Below are 19152 nucleotides of genomic sequence, written 5' to 3'. Positions count from 1 at the left end.
TTTTTTAAAGGAATTTCCACATTGTTCTCCATAGTGGCTCTACTAGTTTTCATTCCCACCAACAGTATAACGGGGTTCCCTTTTCTCCAAACCCTCTCCAGCATTTATTTCTTGTCGACTTTTGGATAGCAGCCATTCTGACTTGTGTGAAATGCTACCTCTTTGTCATCTTGATTTGCATTTCTCTGATTATGAGGGATGTTGAGCATTTTTTCATGTGCTTGTTAACCATCTGTATGTCTTCTTTGGATAAATGGCTGTTTAGATCTTTGGCCCATTTTTTTATTGTGTTGTTTATTTTTCTGGAATTGAGCTGCAGGAGCTGTTTGTATATTTTGGAGATTAATTCTTTGTCAGTTGTTTCAGTGGCTATTATTTTCTCCCATTCTGAAAGCTGTCTTTTCACCTTGTTTATAGTTTCCTTTGCTGTGCAGAAACTTTTAATTTTCATTAGGTCCCATTTGTTTATTTTGCTTTTAGTTCCAATATTCTGGGAGGTGAGTCATGGAGGATCCTGCTGTGATTTATGTCAGAGAGTGTTTTGCCTATGTTCTCCTTTAGGAGTTTTATAGTTTCTGGTCTTCCATTAAGATCTTTAATTCATTTTGAGATTGTTTTTGGGTATGTTGTTAGGGAGTGTTCTAGTTTCATTCATTTACCAGTTTCCCCAACACCAATTGTTAAAGAATCTGTCTTTTCTCCATTTTATATTCTTGCCTCCTTGTCAAAGTGAAGGTGTCCATAAGTGCATGGATACATCTCTGGACTTTCTATTTTGTTTCATTGATCTATATTTCTGTCTTTATGCCAGTACCATACTGTCTTGATTGTGGCTTTGTAGTAGAGCTTGAAGTTCAGCAGGTTGGTTCCCTCAGTTCCATTCTTCTTCAAGATTGCTTTGGCTATTCGCGGTTTTTTGTATTTCCCTACAAACTGTGAGATTACTTGTTGTAGTTCTGTGAAAAATACTGTTGGTAGCTTGATACGGATTGCATTGAATGTATACATTACTTTAGGTAGTATACACATTTTCACAATTATCGGGGACCAGCCTCGATATGGCCCAGGATATCCTCGGGATGAACGGCGTCGGCGTCAGTTAGAGAGAGAGAGAGAGAGAAAGAAAACCTCAGCACGGGGTTTGCTCTGTTTACGTAGGCCGCAGGTGCCCTCTTGAATCATTGGAGGCACCCCACCAGGGCACCCCCTCGAGTGGGTCTTAGACGCCCAGGCAGATAAGTAAACTCAGAGGGCCCAGCGCTCAAAGGATCTCAACCAGAAAAAGGAGAATAGAGAAAAGGATGGAAAAAGAGAAAGAACGACATGGGGAGACCAAGCTTCAGTGAGCAAGACCCAAAATTTTATTTTCCAGTGCTGCTTTTATACCCTAAGTTGTGCGAAAAAAAATAGAGAATGGGAGGTATAGAGTCACGCCAACATCACGTGGGGTCAGTAGTCTTGACCCTTATCAGGATCAGGGCTTATTTTTGTATATCTCATGATACACAAAAGTTTTAGGTGGTTTACATCATCTTCTGGCCAGGAGGCCTGCTGACAGTTTATGGCCCTCTCTCCTAACAAAGGTTAGTTAGGTAGAAAAAGTCTTATATTCTTTTAAAGTGATTTTCGTAAAGTCAGGTGCTAGACACATGATAAAATTACATTCCTATAAGGCAAAGGTGTAGTGAGCTACAAGAAAGGAATTTATTAACTTAAGATCTGATGTGGTTAAATCAAAGGCTACTACTTATATTCTCTGTATGTGATTAATATATTTCCAAGGATACAATAGATAAACTTTGCAGCAAGCATTGATTCAACAATGAAATCTTTTTTAGTACTATTCTAATGATTTTAACTTCTTCAACAAATTCCTTTATTTAGAATATTAGGCTTTCTGTCCTTGCATGGCTTGGAGGCTGTAAACAGTCACATTCATAGTTGTAAGAGCCCGGACAAACTTGTCATGCAAGTTAGAAAGCTATTAGAGGGGCTTGGATTGGAACACTCCTATTAAGCCAAGGAGAACTTTTTAACTACAGCTCTGAATTAATATTTTCAGAGAAAGGTGGTTGGGGGGAAGCCCCCGTAAGTATTAGAGGATTTGATAAGAGGTGTAAGATAGTAAGGCAGTCAGAGTTCGGTTTTCTTTGGGGTAGATCCTCGGATAAGTCCAGGGGGTTCCTCGAGTCCTGATTAGCCTTTGCCTGTCGGGCCTCTTCCCCAATTGACCTTTGCCATGGGTAGGATTTCCTTCGCTGGCTCCTGGCACACAATATTTATTCTTCTAATCCAAGAACATGGTATATTTCTCCATCTATTAGTGTCCTATTTGATTTCTTTCACCAGTGTCTTATAGTTTTCTATATAGAAGTCTTTTGTTCCTTTCCTCCTCCCAGCCCAACCCCTCCCTATCCCAGTTTTAGCATGGCATTGGCCTCAGTCTTGACAGGAAGGGGATGGGCCCAAGATGGCGGCAGCCGATGGCAAACACTAGCTCTACCCCATCACGGTGCTAATAGACGAGCTCCGCAACGAGGATGTTCAGCTTTGCCCCAACAGCATCTAGAAGTTGTCCACCATTGTTTTGACCATTGGGGTCGAAAGGGCCCACAGTAAACTTCTGCCCTTCCTTACAGACACAGTCTACGATGAGGACGAGGTCCTTTTGGACCTGGCAGAGCAGCTGGGCACCTTCACCACTCTGGTGGGTGGCCTCGAGTACAAGCACTACCTGCTGCCGCCCCAGAAATCGCTGGCCTTGGTGGAGGAGACGGTGGTGCTGGATAAGGCAGTGGAATCCCTGCGGGACATCTCGCATGAGCACTCCCCCTCCGACCTCGATGTCCACTTTGTGCCCCTGGTGAAGTGGCTGGCAGGCGGAGCCTGGTTCACCTCCCATACTTCAGCCTGCTTCCCCCATGTGTCCAGTGCCGTCAAGGCTGAGCTTCAACAGTACTTCCAGAACCTATGCTCAGATGACACCCCCATGGTGCGGTGACCCACAGCCTCCAAGGTTGGGGAGTTTGCCAAGGTGCTGGAGCTGGACAACATCAAGAGTAAGATCATCCCCATGTTCTCCAAACTGGCCTCTGACGAGCAGGACTCGGTGTGACCGGTAGCAGTGGAGGCATGCATGAACATCACAAAACTCCTTCCCCAGGAGGCCCTGGAGGACATAGTGATGCCCACCTTGTGCCAGGCTGCTGAGGACAAGTCCTGGCGTGTCTGTTACATGGTGGCCGACAAGTTCACAGGTCTCCAGAAAGCAGTGGGGCCCGAAATCACCCGGAAGAACCTGGGTCCTTCCTTCCAGAATCTGATGAAAGACTGTGAGGCTGAGGTGAGGGCTGCTGCCTCCCACAAGGTCAAAGAATTCTGTGAAAACCTCTCCGCTGACTGTCGGGAGAATGTGATCATGACCCAGATCTGGCCCTGCATCAAGGATCTGGTGTCTGATGCCAACCAGCACGTCAAGTCAGCCCTGGCCTCCATCATCATGGGCTTCTTTCTGATCCTGGGCAAAGACAGCATGATCAAGCACCTCCTGCACCTCTTCCTGGCTCAGTTGAAGGACGAGTGCCCGGAGGCGCGGCTGAACATCATCTCCAACCTGGACTGCATGAACGAGGTGATCGGCATCAGGCAGCTCTTGAAGTCCCTACTCCCTGTCATTGTGGAGCTGGCGGAGGATGCCAAGTAGCGGGGGCGGCGGCCATCATCAAGTATATCCCTCTGCTGGCGGGACAACTAGGGGTGGAGTTCTTTGCTGAGAAATTCAACTCCTTGTGCATGGCCTGGCTTGTGGATCATGTCTATGCCGTCCGCGAGGTGGCCACCAGCAACCTCAAGAAGCTGGTGGAGAGGTTCGGGAAGGAGTGGGCCAATGCGACTATCATCCCCACGGTCTTGGCCATGTCTGGGGACCCCAACTACCTGCACCGCATGGCCACACTCTTCTGTATCAATGTGCTGTCTGAGATCTGCGGGCAGGACATCACCACCAAGCACATGCTGCCCACCGTGCTGCACATGGCCGGGGACCTGTTGTCAACGTCCACCTCAACCTGGCCAAGTTCCTGTAGAAGATCGGGCCCATCCTGGACAACAGCACGCTGCAGAGCGAGGTCAAGCCCGTCCTTGAGAAGCTGACCCAGGACCAGGACTTGGACGTCAATTACTTCGCCCAGGAGTCTCTGACTGTTCTGTCTCTCGCCTAATGCTGGAAGAGGACCCACTACTGGCCTATGGTGTCCACCCTCCCCCGCCAGGCCCTCCCTGGGGGGACAGTGGGGGTCCTTTGGCTGTCACTCCCCGTGCATGGTCTGACCCCAGGTCCCTCCCCCGGCACGGTTCCTCCTTCAGACCAGGACTCCGACTCCTCAAGTCCACCCCTCACGGGGCTAGGGGCACACAGGGTGGAACGGAGCAGAGCTCTGGGAGGATGGGTCCGCTCCCACCAGGTGGGGAGTGGCACGATCACCCCTGTGGCCAGCCAGTGCTGCTGCATGGGGGCCCCTCCCCCATCTCCTCTGCCTCCCTCGCTTCCTCTTGGTGGTTTTACGTGTCAGTTGTGCCGTTTTTATTTTATCCCCTTTCCCCCCTTTTCACAGAGAAATAAAGGTCTAGAAATTAAAAAAAAAAAAAAAAGAAGGCTTTTGTTGCTTTAGGTAGATATATCTCTAAGTATTTTATTATTTTCTTTGCAACAGTGAATGGAATAGTTTCCTTAATTTCTCTTTTTATTTTCTCATTATTAGTGTATAGGAATGCAAGGGATTTCTGTGTGTTGATTTTATATCCTACAACTTTACTGTATTCATTGATTAGCTCTAGTAGTTTTCTGGTAGAGTCTTTAGGATTTTCTGATTAGAGGATCATGTCATTGGCAAACAGTGAGGGTTTTACCTCTTTTCCAGTTTGGATTCCTTTTATGTCTTTTTCTGCTCTGAATGTTGTGCCCAAAACTTCCAGAACTATGTTGAACAGTAGTGGTAAGAGTGGCCACCATTGTCTTGTTTCTGACTTTAGGGGAAATGCTTTCAATCTTTCACCGTTGAGGATAATGTTTGCTGTGGGTTTGTCATATTAGCATAGGCTAAGAGGTGGACACGACTGAGCGACTGAACTGATCTGAACTGAATGAAGGACAAGTCTAATGAAGCCTCCCATAGGAATACTGAAAAGACCACAAGCATGACAAAATTAGAGCCTCTTTAGATTACTATTCCCATACCAGAAATAATATATAAGAAACTGAGAGATTAGGTACCAAAATACTCACCACAATACTGGGATATTTTTAGTATCATGTAGATTTAAAACCCTAGGAATTAAGAACAGCATTGTAAACCATATGAGGTTTCTTCCTCTCAGTTCAATTCAGTTCAGTTAAGTCGTTCAGTCTTGTCATATCACAAGTAAGACAAGTTAATATGTAACTTTTAATATTTTAAAGGTTAAGATGACATATGCTGCCTGTTAACTTGTGGTGTTTTGTCTGATCATATATTTTCCTTGTTTGAAATGTTTTAAACAGGGCTTCACGAATGGGATTTTGTATAGGGAAGTGGAGAAGGAAATGGCAACCCACTCCACTGTTCTTGCCTGCAGAATCCAAGGGAAAGGGCAGCCTGGTGGGCTTCCATCTATTTGGTCACATAGAGTCGGACACGACTGAAGTGACTTAGCAGCAACAGCAGCAGCAGCAGTGGGTTTGTCATATATAGCTTTTATTATGTTGAAGTATGTTCCTTCTATTCCCATCTTCTGGAGGGTTTTTATCATAAATCCATGTTGAATTTTGTCAAAGGCTTTCTATGCATCTTTTGAGATATTCATTTTTTTTTCAGTTTGTTAATGTGCTATATTACATTGATTGATTTACGGATATTGAAGAATCCTTGCATTCCTGGGATAAAGCCCACTTGGTCATCATATATGGTCTTCTTAATGCGTTGTTGGATTCTGATTGTCAGGATTTTGTGAAGGAATTTTGCATCTATGTTCATCAGTGATATTGGGCTGTAGTTTTCTGTTTTTGTGAGATCTTTGAAAGGTTTTGTGATTAGGGTGATGGTGGCCTCATAGAATGAGTTTGGAAGTTTCCCTTCCTCAGCAATTTTCTGGAATAGTTTGAGTAGAATAGGTGTTACCTTTTCTCTAAATTTTTGGTAGAATTCAGCTGTTATGCTTTCTGGCCCTGGACTTATGTTTGCTGGAAGATTTCTGATTACAGCTTCTATTTCTGTGCTTGTGATGGGTCTGTAAAGATTTTCTATGTCTTCGTGGTTCAGTTTTGGAAAGTTGTACTTTTCTAAGAATTTGTCCATTTCTTCCAAGTTTTCCACTTTATGGCCATATAATTTCTGATAGCAGTCTCTTATGATCCTTTATATTTCTGTTGTCTGTTGTGATCTCTTCTTTTTCTTTTCTGGTTTTATTGATTTGGCTTTTCTCCTTTTGTTTCTGGCTAGTGGTTTGTAAATTTTATTTACCCTCTCAAAGAGCCAGCTTTTGGCTTTGTTGATTTTTGCTATGGTCTCTTTTGTTTCTTTTGCATTTATTTCTGCCTTAGTTTTAAGATTTCTTTTCTTCTACTAACCCTGGAGTTCTTCATTTCTTCCTTTTCTAGTTTCGTTAGATGTAGAGTTAGGTTATTTAGTTGACTTTTTTCTTGTTTCTTGAGGTATGCCTGTATTTCTATAAACTTTCCCCTTAGCATGACTTTCACAGTGTTCCATAAGATTTGGTTTGTTGTGTTTTCATTTTCATTCACTTCTATGCATATTTTGATTTCTTTTTTTATTTCTTCTATGATTTGTTGGCTATTCAGCAGTGTGTTGTTCAGCCTCCATATGCTGGCCTTTTTAATAGTTTTTCTCCTGTAGTTGAGATCAAATCTTTCTGCACTGTGAGCAGAAAAGATGCTTGAAAAAGTTCAATTTTTTTTGTATTTACCAAGTCAAAATTTATGACTCAGGATGTGATCTATCCTGGAAAAAAGTTTCGTGTGCGCTTTAGAAAAAGGAGAAATTCTTTGTTTTGCTGTGAAATGTCCTATAGATATCTATTAGGTCTAACTGGTCTATTGTATCATTTAAAGTTTGTGTTTCGTTGTTAATTTTCTGTTTAGTTGATCTATACATAGGTGTGAGTGGGATATTAAAGTCTTCCAGTATTATTGCACTGTTGTTAATTTAGCCTTTCATACTTGTTACTAACTGTCTTACATATTGCGGTGCTCCTATGTTGGGTGCATATATTTATAATTGCTATACCTTCTTCTTGGATTGATCCTTTGATCATTATGTAGTTTCCTTCTTTGTCTCTTTTCACATCCTTTGTTTTGAAGTCTATTTTATCTGATATGAATATTGCTACTCCTGCTTTGTTTTGTTCTCTATTTGCATGGAATATCTTTTTCCAGCACTTCACTTTCAGTCTGCATGTGTCCCTTGTTTTGAGGTGAGTCTCTTGCAGACAACATGATAAGGGTCCTTTTTGTATCTATTCAGCCAGTCTTTGTCTTTTGGTTGGGACATTCAACCCATTTACATTTAAGGTAATTATTGATAAGTATGATCCCGCTGCCATTTTCTTTACTGTTTTGGGTTCAAGTTTATATACTTTTTCTGTGTTTCCTGTCAAGAGAAGATCCTTTAGCATTTGTTGGAGAGCTGGTTTGGTGATGCTGAATTCTCTCAGATTTTGATTGTTTGTAAGGCTTTTGTTTTCTCCTTCATATTTGAATGAAATCAATTCTGGGTACAATCATCTGGGCTGTAGGTTATTTTCTTTCATCACTTTAAGTATGTAGTGTCATTCCCTCCTGGCCTGAAGAGTTTCTAGTGAAAGATCAATTGTTATCTTTCTGGGAATCTCCATGTGTTTTATTTTTTGGTTTTCCCTTGCTCCTGTGTTTGATTTTTGTTAGTTTGATTCATGTTTGTCTTGGAGAATTTGGCCTTGGGTTTATCCTGTTAGGGACTCTCTGTGTTTCTTGGACTTGGGTGATTATTTCCTTCCCCATTTTAGGGAAGTTTTCAACTCTTATCTCCTCAATTATTCTCTCATTATCTTTCTTTTTGTCTTTTCTTCTGCAACTTCTATGGTTCGAATGTTGGGGCATTTAACGTTGTCCCAGAAGTCTCAGAGATTGTCCTCATTTCGTTGAATTCATTTTTCTTTTTCCCTCTCTGTTTCATTTATTTCTACAATTCTATCTTCTAACTCGCTTATCCTATCTTCTGTCTCCATTATTCTGCCATTGGTTCCCTCCAGAGTGTGTCTGATTTCATCTATTGCATTATTCATTGTATAGTCACTCTTTTTTATTTCCTCTAGATCCTTATTAAATGTTTTTTGCATCTTCTCAATCATTGTCTCCAGGTTATTTTTCTGGAACTCCAGTTTGTTTTCAAGATTTTGAATTATTTTCATTGTCAATATTTATAATTATTTATCAGGTAGATTCCCTAAAACTTACTCTTTTTTTTTTTTTTTTTTGGCTGGGCCTTTGTCCTGTTCCTTTACTTGCTGAGTATTTCCCTGCCTCTTCATCTTGCTTATATTGCTCTGTTTGTGGTGGCCTTTCGGTCTTCTGGCAGTATGTGGAATTTTCTTTATTGTGTAGTTTCATTGCTGTGTGTGGCCTTGGATGGGTGGCTTTTTAAGGTTCCCTAGTTAGCGAAGCTTATGTCAGTGTTCTGGTGGGTGGAGCTGGATTTCTTCTTTCTGGAGTGCAATGAAGTGTCCAGTAATGAGTTTTCAGATATCAGTGGGTTTGGAGTGGCTTTGGGAAACCTGTATATTGAAGCTCAGTGCTGTTCTCCTGTGTTGCTGGAGAATTTGCGTGGAAAGTCTTTCTCTGAAACTTGTTGACCCTTTGGTGTTGCCTGGTTTCAGTGTAGGTATGGAAGCATTTGATGAGATCCTATCAATTAATGTTCCCTGGAACAGCAGTTCTCTGCTGTTCTCAGGATTTGGACTTAAGCCTCTGGCTCTGGTTTTCAATCTTATTTTTGCAGTAGGCTCAAGACTTCTTCATCTGTCTCTTCCAACGCAGTTCCTTCTGTTTAAGCTTCTTCTGTTTGCTGGTCTCTTCAGTGTCTGATACCCTTCCTGAACCAAGGCAGCAGTGGTAGACATTTTTTTAGGCACACCTGTTCAGTCGTGCTGTGGGGAGGGAAGTAAGCTGCAGACAAATACCAGTGGCGTCTTTGGGGAGTGCTTCCAGTGTCTTAGCCACACTGGGTTTACCCCTGCTCACGGCATGTGTGCTGTCCCAGTCTACACTGCACAGGCTCTAGATTGCTCTGCCGGGAACAATCCGAGGCTGTCGCTGGGTTGGATGTACATTGTGGTCTAGGCCGCTCAGCTTCTGATTCTTGGATACTGCACAAAGGCGTAGACTCAGTTGGGCCTGCATTTTTTGCCCTTCCTGGTCTGAGCAGCTCAGGTGAGCAGGTGTTTGGCCAGCAGAGTCACTGCTACTTATTGCCTCCCCAATCCCTGCTGCTCGGTTTTCTTGGCGTACCACCAGCGCACCTTCTCAGGCGGATATTGACAGGCCAGAACCCAAGAAGTCTTGGTTAACAACAAGGCCTGCTTGAAGCTTGGTATTAGATGCCTCTCTGGTGCCACAATTGCCTGCTTCCTGCTCTGACTGCCCTCCCTTGCCGTCTCGGCTGTGGATTGTGGATGGGCTGACCACAGCTGGCTAACACTGTTCAGTCCTTTGTTCTCTGAGTGGGTCTGGAGGTGTCTTAGCTTTGGGTTTTTCACCATTTCATTGGGTAACTATCACACAGTCTGCTTATGTACCTTAAGTTAGCTCCCTCAGATTGCCCTCAGGGCATTCAGGCCTGGTTCTTACTCTAAGGCGTGCAGCCCGCGCCTCCCTGCCCAGTCCCAGCTTGCTGGGGGGTGTGGGCGGCTGGACTGCTTCTCCCATGGAGTTACTACTGGGCATGTAGTGTGTAGGTTTTAATTATTTATTTATTGCTTCTCCTGGTTATGTTGCCCTCTCAGGTTCCAATGGTTGCCACAGATTCACCAGTGAATGTTTCCAGTGTCTGGAAACTTCTCTCTTTTTTTAAGCCTCCCTTCCCGGGACAAACCTCTATCCCTCCCTCTTTTCTCTCACTTTTTATCTTTTATACTATTTCCTACCTCCTTTTGAAGACAATGTCCTGCTTTTATTGGTGCCTGATGTCCTCTGCCAGCCTTCAGAATTTGTTTTGTGGGATTTACTCAGCGTTCAAATATTCTTTTGATGAATTTGTGGGTGAGAAAGTTGTCTCCTTGTGCTATTCCTCCTCCATCTTCCTGTCTCTTCCTTCACACTAATACTTACAATTTATTCAATTCAAAAATTTGTTTCTTTTAGAGCCTACCTTTCCCATATTTTCTTTAAAAAATGCATTACACCATCTTCTATTAACGACCTTAGTTTATATTTGTTACTACTTTCATTAAATATATGTACAAGTGATTTGAAAAAGTAACTCTAGAGACATTAGGTGTCGTTGCTCAGTCAACAAGTTGTCTTCAACTCTTTTGTGACGCATGTGCAACAGGCCTCTCTATCTTTCATTATCTCCCAGAGTTTGTTCAAATGCATGCCCATTGTATTTCAGATATGGTCCTAACATATTATCCTCTATTACTCCCTTCTTTTCCTATCATCAATCTTTAAAAGCATCATGGACATTTACAGTGAATTGAGACTTTGCATCAGCTGGCCAAAACTGAAGTTTCAACTTCATCATTAGTCCTTCGTTTGAATACGTAGGGTTGATTTCTTTTAGGATCAATTGGCTTAATCTCCTTACAATCCAAGGGTCTTTATTTTTTGAAGATTCAAAATCACTACAGACAGTGATTGCAGCCATCAAATTAAAAGATGTTTTCTCCTTGGAAGGAAAGTTACAACCAACCTAGATAGCATATTAAAAAGGAGGGACATTCGTTTGCCAACAAAGGTCCATCTAGTCAAGGCTATGGTTTTTACAGTGGTCATGTATGAATGGGAGCGTTGGACTGTAAGAAAAGCTGAGCGCCGAAAAATTGATGCTTTTGAACTGTGGTGTTGGAGAAGACTCTTGAGAGCCCCTTGGACTTCAAGGAGATTCAACCAGTCCATCCTAAAGGAGATGAGCCCTGGGTATGCGTTGGAATGTAACACGGTAAAGCTGAAACTCCAATAGTTTGGACACCTGATGCGAAGAGCTGGCTCATTGGAAAAGACCCTGATGCTGGGTAAGATTGAGGGCAGGAGGAGAAGGGGATGGTAGAGGATGAGATGCTTGGATGGCATTGCTAATCAATGGACATGAGTTGGGGTGGTCTCTGGGAAATGGTGTTGGAAAGGGAGGCCTGCCATGTTGATGTGGTCACAAAGAGTTGGACATGACTGAGCGACTGGACTGAACTGAAGCGTCTTCGGCAGCAGCACAGTTGAAAGCCATAGAATCTGCTTCTCTCAGTCTTCTTTATATTCCAGCTCCCACATCTTCACATGACTACTGGATAAAAAACAGGGACTTGTGAAGTGGAGGCCTTTGTTACCAAGGTGAATGTCTCTCTAAATAAAATGTCTAGGTTTGCAATAGAGTTTTCTCCAAGAAGAAATTGTCTTTTACCTGATGACAGCCCTTCACCAAAGTTGAAAGAATGTGGTCCACTAGAAAAGGGAAAGGCAAACCACATCAGTATTCTTGCCTTCATAACCACATGAAGACCATGAAAACAAAAAAAAGATAGGACATTGGAAGATTAACCCTCGGTAGGTTCACAATATGCTTCTAGAGATCAGTGGAGAAATAACTCCAGAAATAATGAAGCAATTGTGCCAAAGCAAAATCAACAACGAGTTGTGAATGGGATGGTGATGGAATCTGGGTTTGATGCTGTAAAGAGCAATATAGCATAGGAACCTGGAATGTTAGGTCCTTGAATCAAGGCAAATTGGAGGTGGCCACACAGGAGATGGCAAGAGACAACATTGACATTCTAGGTATCAGTGAACTAAGATGGGCTGGAATGGGAGATTTTAACTTACATGACCATTATATCTGTAACTGTGGGCAAGAATCCCTTTGAAGAAGTGGAGTAGCCATCATACGCAACAAAAGAGTCCAAAATGCAGTACTTGGGTACAATCTCAAAAATGACAGAATTATCTCTGTTCTTTTCCAAGGCAAATGATTCAATAAACGGTAATCCAAAACTTTTCTCTGATCAGTAACATTGAAGAAGCTGAAGTTGAAAGTTCTGTGAAGACCTACAAGACCTTCTAAAACTGACATTCAAAAAAGATGTCCATTTCATTATAGGCTACTGGTAGGCAGAAATAGGAAGTCAAGAAGCACATAGAGTACCAGGCAAATTGACCTTGGAGTACAAAATGAAGCAGGACAAAGTCTAATAGAGTTCTGCCAAGAAATCGCACTGGTCATGCAAACACCCTCTTCCAGCAACACAAGAGAAGACTCTACACATGGACATCACCAGATGGTCGACACTGAAATCAGATTGATTTTACTCTTTGTAGCTAAATTAGAGAAGCTCTATACAGTCAGCAAAAACAGGACAGGAAGCTGACTGTGGCTCAGATCATCAGCTCCTTATTGTCAAATTCAGAAAGAACTCGACGAAAGTGGAGGAAACCACTAGACTATTCAGATATGACCTAAATCAAATCCCTTATGACTATACACTGGAAGTGCAAAATACATGTAAGGAATTAGATTCGATTGACAGAGTGCCTGATGATCTATGGATGGAGGTACCTTCCACTGTACAGGAAACAGGGATCACGACCATCCCCAGGTAAAGAAATGCAAAAAATGAATGGCTGTGTGAGGAGGCCTTACAAATAGCTTTGAAAACAAGGGAAACAAAAAGCAAAGGAGCAAATGAAAGATATATCCATTTGAATGCAGATTTCTAAAGAAAAGCAAGGAGAGAAAGGAAAGCCTTCCTCAGGGATCAGTGCAAAAAAAGAATGGAAACAATAGAATGGGAAAGACTAGAGATCTCTTCAAGAACATTGGCAATCCCAAGAGAACATCTCATGCAGTGATGGGCTCAATAAAGCACAGAAACTGTAAGGATCTAACCGAAGCAGAAACTATTAAGAAGAGGTGGTAAGAATACACAGAAGAACTGTACAAAAAAGATCTTCACGATGCAGATAATCACGATGGTGTGATCACTCACCTAGAGCCAGACATGTTGGAATGTGAAGTCAAGTGGGCCTTAGTCAACTAAGCTAGTATAGGTGTTGGAATTTCAGTTGAGCTTTTTCAAATTCTGAAAGACGATGTTTTAGAAGTGCTGCACTCAATATGCCAGCTAAATTGGAAAATTCCGCAGTTGCCACAGGACTCGAAAAGGGCAATATTCTTTTCAATCCCAAAGAAAGGCAATGCCATAGAATGTGCAAACTACCACACAATTGCACTCATCTCATATGCTAGTAAAATAATGCTTTATATTCTCTAAGCCAAGCTTCAGCGATACGTGAACTGTGAAATTCCAGATGTTCAAGCTGGTTTTAAAAACGGCAGAGGAACCGGAGATAAAATTGCCAACATCCGATGGATCATTGAGGAAGGATGTTCAGTTCATTTCAGTCCCTCAGTCATGTCCGACTCTTTGGACCCCATGAATCACAGCACAGCAGGCCTCCCTGTCCATCACCAACTCCCGGAGTTCACTCAAACTCATGGCTATTGAGTCGATGATACCATCCAGCCATCTCGTTCTCTGTTATCCCCATCTTCTCCCATTCTCAATCCCTCCCAGCATCAGACTCTTCAAGTGAGTCAACTCGTCGCATGAGGTGGCCAAAGTATTGCAGTTTCAGGTTAGCATCAGTCCTTCCAATGAACAGCCAGTATTGATCTCCTTTAGAATGGACTGGTTGGATCTCCTTGCAGTCAAAAGGATTCAAGAGTCTTCTCCAGCACCACAGTTCAAAAGCATCAATTCTTTGGCGATCAGCTTTCTTCACAGTCCAACACACTCATCCAACATGACCAGGGAAAAACCATAACCTTGACTAGACGGACTTTGGTTTGCAAAATACTGTCTCTGCTTTTTAATATGCTATCTAGTTTGGTCATAACTTTGCTTCCAAGGAGTAAGCGTCTTCTAATTTCCTGCCTGCAATCAGCATCCAAAAATACAGTCAGGCACTGTTTCCACTGTTTCCCCATCTATTTCCCATGAAGTGATGGGACCAGATGCCATGATATTAGTTTTCTGAATGTTGGCTTCAAGCCAACCTTTTCACTCTCCTCTTTCACTTTCATTAGAGCCTTTTTGGATACTCTTTGATTTCTTCCATAAGAGTGATGTCATGTGCATATATGAGGTTATTGATATTTCGTGAGGCAATCTTGATTCCAGCCTGTGCTTCTTCTAGCCAACGTTCCTCATGATGTACTCTGCATAGAAGTTAAATAAACAGGGTAACAATATACAACCTTGACGTACTCCTTTTCCTATTTGGAAACTGTCTGTTGTTCCATGTCCAGTTTTAACTGTTGCTTCGTGACCTGCATACAGGTTTCACAAGAGGTAGGGCAGGTGGTCTGAAAGATCCCATCTCTTTCAGAATTTTCCAGATTTTATTGTGATCCACGCAGTCAAAGTATTTGGCATAGTCAATGAAGCAGAAATAGATGTTTCTCTACAACTCTCTTGCTTTTTCCATGATCCAGAGGATGTTGGCAATTTGATCTCTCGTTCCTCTGCCCTTTCTAAAACCAGCTTGAACATCTGGAAGTTCATGGTTCACGTATTGCTGAAGCTTGGCTTGGAGTATTTTGAGCATGACTTTACTAGTGTGTGAGATGAGTGAAGTTGTGCGGTCGTTTAAATCATTCTTCGGCATTGCCTTTCTTTGGGATTGGAATGAAGACTGACTTTAACCAGCCCTGTGGCCGCTGCTAATTTTTCCAAATTTGCTGACATATTGAGTGCAGCACTTTCACAGCAACATTTTTCACTTGACTTCATATTCACTTGACTTCACTTTCCAAGATGTCAGGCTCTAGGTCTTTGATCACACAATCATGATTATCTTGGTTGTGAAGATTGGTTTTGTACAGTTATTCTGTGTATTCTTGCCACCTCTTCTTAATATCTGCTGCTTTTCTTAGGTCCATATCATTTCTGTTCTTCATCGAGGTCATCTTTTTATGAAATATTCCCTTGGTATCTCTAATTTTCGTGAAGAGATTTCTTGTCTTTCCCATTCTATTGTTTTCCTCTATTTCTTTGCATTGATCGATGAGCAAGTCTTTCTTATCTCTCCTTGCTATTCTTTGGAACTCTGCGTTCAGATGCTTATACCTTTTTTTTTTTTTCTCTTTTGTTTTTTACTTCTTTTCTTTTCGCAGCTGTTTGTAAGGCCTCCCCAGACAGCCATTTTCTTTCTTTCTTTTTTCTTTTTTTCATTTCTTTTCCATGGGGATGGTCTTGGTCCCTGTCTCCTGTACAATGTTATGAACTTTCGTCAATAGTTCATGAGGCATTCCATCTATCAGATATAATCCCTTAAATCTATTTCTCATTTCCACAGTATAATCATAAGGGATTTGATTTAGATCATATCTGAAAGGTTTAGTGGTTTTCCCTACTTTCTTAAATTTAAGTCTGCATTTGGCAATAATGAGTTTATGATCTGAGTCACAGTCAGCTCTGGTCTTGTTTTGCTAACTTTATAGAATTTCTCCATCTTTGGCTGCAAAGAATGCAATCAATCTGATTTCGGTGTTGACCATCTGGTGATGTCCATATGTCGAGTCTTCTCTTCTGTTGCTGAAAGTGGTTGTTTGCTATGACCAGTGTGTTCTCTCTGCAAAATTCTATTAGTACTTGCTCTGCTGCATTCCGTGCTCCAAGGCCAAATTTGGCTGTTACTCCAGGTGTTTTTTGACTTCCTACATTTGCATTCCAGTCCCCTATAATGAAAAGGACATCATCTTTATGTGTTAATTCTAAATGGTCTTGAAGGTCTTCATAGAACCATTCACCCTCTGCTTTTTAAGTGTTACTGGTTGGGGCATAGGCTTGGATTGCTATAATATTGAATGGTTTGTCTTGGAAATGAACAGAGATCATTCTGATCGTTTGGAGATTGCATCCAAGTACAACATTTCAGACTCTGTTGTTCTCCATGATAGCGACTCCATTTCTTCTAAGGGATTCCTGCCCACAGTAGTAGATATAATGATCATCTGAGTTAAATTCACCCATTCCATTCCTTTTGAGTTCACTGATTCCTAGAAGGTCTACGTTCACTTCTGCCATCTCCTGTTTGACCACTTCCAATTTGTCTTGATTCATAGACCTAACATTCCAGGTTCGTATGCAATATTGTTCTTTGCAACATCGGACATTGCTTCCATCTCCAGTCCCATCCACAATTGGGTATTGATTTTGCTTTGGCTCCATCCCTTCATTTTTTCCTGAAGTTATTTCACCACTGATCTCCAGTATCTTATTGGGTACCTACCGACCTGGGGAGCTCCTCATTCAATATCCTATTTTTTTTTTTTTTGCCTTGTCATACTGTTCTTGGGGTTCTCGATGCAAGTATACTGAAATGGTTTGCCATTCCGTTCTCCAGTAGACCACATTCTGTCAGACTTCTCCGCCATGATCCGCCCATGTTGGGTGGCCGCACACAGCATGGCTTAGTTTCACTGAGTTAGAGAAGGCTGTGGTCCATGTGATCAGATCTACTAGTTTTCTATGAATACGATTTCAGTGTGTCTGCCCTCTGATGCCCTCTCTCAATACCTACCATCATATTTGGGTTTCTCTGACCTTGGTTGTGGGGTATCTCTTCACGGTTGCTCCCGCAAAGCGCAGCCACTGCACTTTACCTTGGACGAGGGGTATCTCTTCACAGCTGCCCCTCCTGATCTTGAATGTAGAGTAGCTCCTCTCGGCCCTCCTGTGCCTGCGCAGCAGGCGCCACTTTGACCTGGGGTAGCTCCTTTCGCCCGCTGTCCCTGGCCTCGGGCATGGGGTAGCTCCTCTCGGCCACAACCCTGGCCTCGGGCGTGGGGTAGCTTCTCTTGGCCGCCACCGAGAATCACTTTTATTTCAGAAACCAAATTACTGATGTGACTTATCCGTATAAAAATTCTTTAGGAATGAGATTTTGCAGGTTTATGGTTTTGGTTGCTATTTATGCAAGGAGCCTGTATTTTAAGATGATGCTGAAGTAAAGGCTGGTTGAAAATTACCCTTCAATTTCTAGGAGACCAGTGACGTTGTGATGACACAGCTACCCTTCACTTGCTAGGAGACCAGTGATGCTGTGATGTCACAGCTACCCTTCCATTGCTAGGAGACCAGTGCCTTTTGGAACCTCTGTGATGGTCTAGAGAGTTTCCCCCTTAGGCCTTCCAAGCAGCATTTGAATTTGCTGTGTGTAAAACCAGAAAAATGAGAAAAGTATCTGAAGAAAGAGTTTTCTGACATGGCACATATTTCTTCAGAAATTAAAGATGTGCCTCCTAACGATGAATCCACTGGCTCAGAAACCTCCATCAGACCTTTGTATGATTATACACTTGCTGGGACTTGGTTCTGCGATTTCTTATTGAAGAATATGCTTTTCAGGCTTTGTCTGAGGAAGTTCTGATGAAAAGGCCACGTTACACATTTTCTGTCTCTGAAACAGGTGAGCTGAATGATTTTCTTTCACTCACTTTTCCACAAAATTTGTGGAATATAGTGGAAAGTGATCAATTTCAATCTATTTGGTGGGAGGAGAGTGGCACTTGTTTAGTGATCAATGATGAACTCTTCAAGAAAGAAGTCTTGGAAAGAAAGGCGCCTTTCAGAATATTTGAAACCAATAATATGAAAAGTTTAGTTCGACAGCTGAACCTTTATGGGTTTAGTAAAAAGCGACAACCTCTTCAAAGATCTTCTTCACTCTCTGACTTTCTGGAAGAAGAAGAAAACAGCAACTCTCTTTTGAGCAAGATATCCCAAAATTTACACTTAGTAGCAATATGTAAGATTAAATCATGTGACCTAGAAAACATGTTACCATATGTAGCTAAAACGGAATTCAACATAGCAATTTGTTGAAAAAGCTTTATTGTTTGAAGTTGAGACAGCTAGAGGATATAATATTTGATGTTAAACAAACTTTCCAATCAACTTGAAACAAGATACGATTCTATGGTATTTACTATATATATACAACATATTTTTAGTTGAGGAGCATATTTGTTTCACACATGTTAGCTGTTAAAACTACTCTGGAGGCGTTTAATTTGATGGAATTTAATTGGTATCATTCAAGGAATTATTTTCTCTTTTCTAATTTTATTTATTTTAATTGGAGGCTAATTACTTTACATTATTGTATTGGTTTTGCCATACATTGACATGAATCTGCTCTGGGTGTACATGTGTTCCCATCTTGAACCCCCTTCCACCTCCCTCCCCACCCCATCCCAGTACACCAGCCCCGCATATCCTGTATCTTGCATCGAACCTGGACTTTTGATTCGTTGCACATATGATAATATACATGTTTCAATGCCATTCTCCCAAATCATCACGCCCTCGCCCTCTCCCACAGAGACCAAAAGACTGTTCTATACATCTGTGTCTCTCTTGCTGTCTCATTTACAGGGTTATCGTTATCACCTTTCTAAATTCCATATACATGTGTTAGTATACTGTATTGGTGTTTTTCTTTCTGCCTTAATTCACTCTGTATAATAGGCTCCAGTTTCATCCACCTCTTTGGAACTGATTCAAATATATTTTTAATGGCTGAGTAATACTCCATTGTATTTATGCACCACAGCTTTCTTATCCATTCGTCTGCAGACGGACATGTAGGTTACCTCCATGTCCTGGCTATTACAAACTGTGCTGCGATAAATATTGGAATATATGTGTCTCTTTCAATTTTGGTTTCCTTAGTGTGTATGCCCAGGAGCGTGATTGCTGGGTCGTATGGCAGCTCTATTTGCAGTTTTTGAAGAAAATTCCACACTCTCCTCCATAGTGGTTGTGCTGTTTGCATTCCCCCTAACAGTGTAAAAGGGTTCTCTTTTCTCCACACCCCCTCCAGCATTTATTGCTTGTAGACTTGAGAAT

At 42.0% G+C, this 19152-nt stretch overlaps 1 pseudogene; it reads left to right on the top strand.

The window, feature by feature from the left end:
• The first annotated feature begins 2989 nt into the window (after nucleotides 1–2989).
• Nucleotides 2990–4220, top strand: LOC148773102 (serine/threonine-protein phosphatase 2A 65 kDa regulatory subunit A beta isoform pseudogene; annotated as a pseudogene).
• The last annotated feature ends 14932 nt before the right edge of the window (nucleotides 4221–19152 follow it).

Source organism: Moschus berezovskii, chromosome Y, assembly GCF_049115385.1.
Source record: "Moschus berezovskii isolate FMDL1 chromosome Y, NW_MosBer_1.0, whole genome shotgun sequence".
Lineage (NCBI taxonomy): Eukaryota > Metazoa > Chordata > Mammalia > Artiodactyla > Moschidae > Moschus > Moschus berezovskii.
Note: the sequence above shows the minus strand (reverse complement) of the source record. Positions and strands in the feature narration are given on the sequence as shown.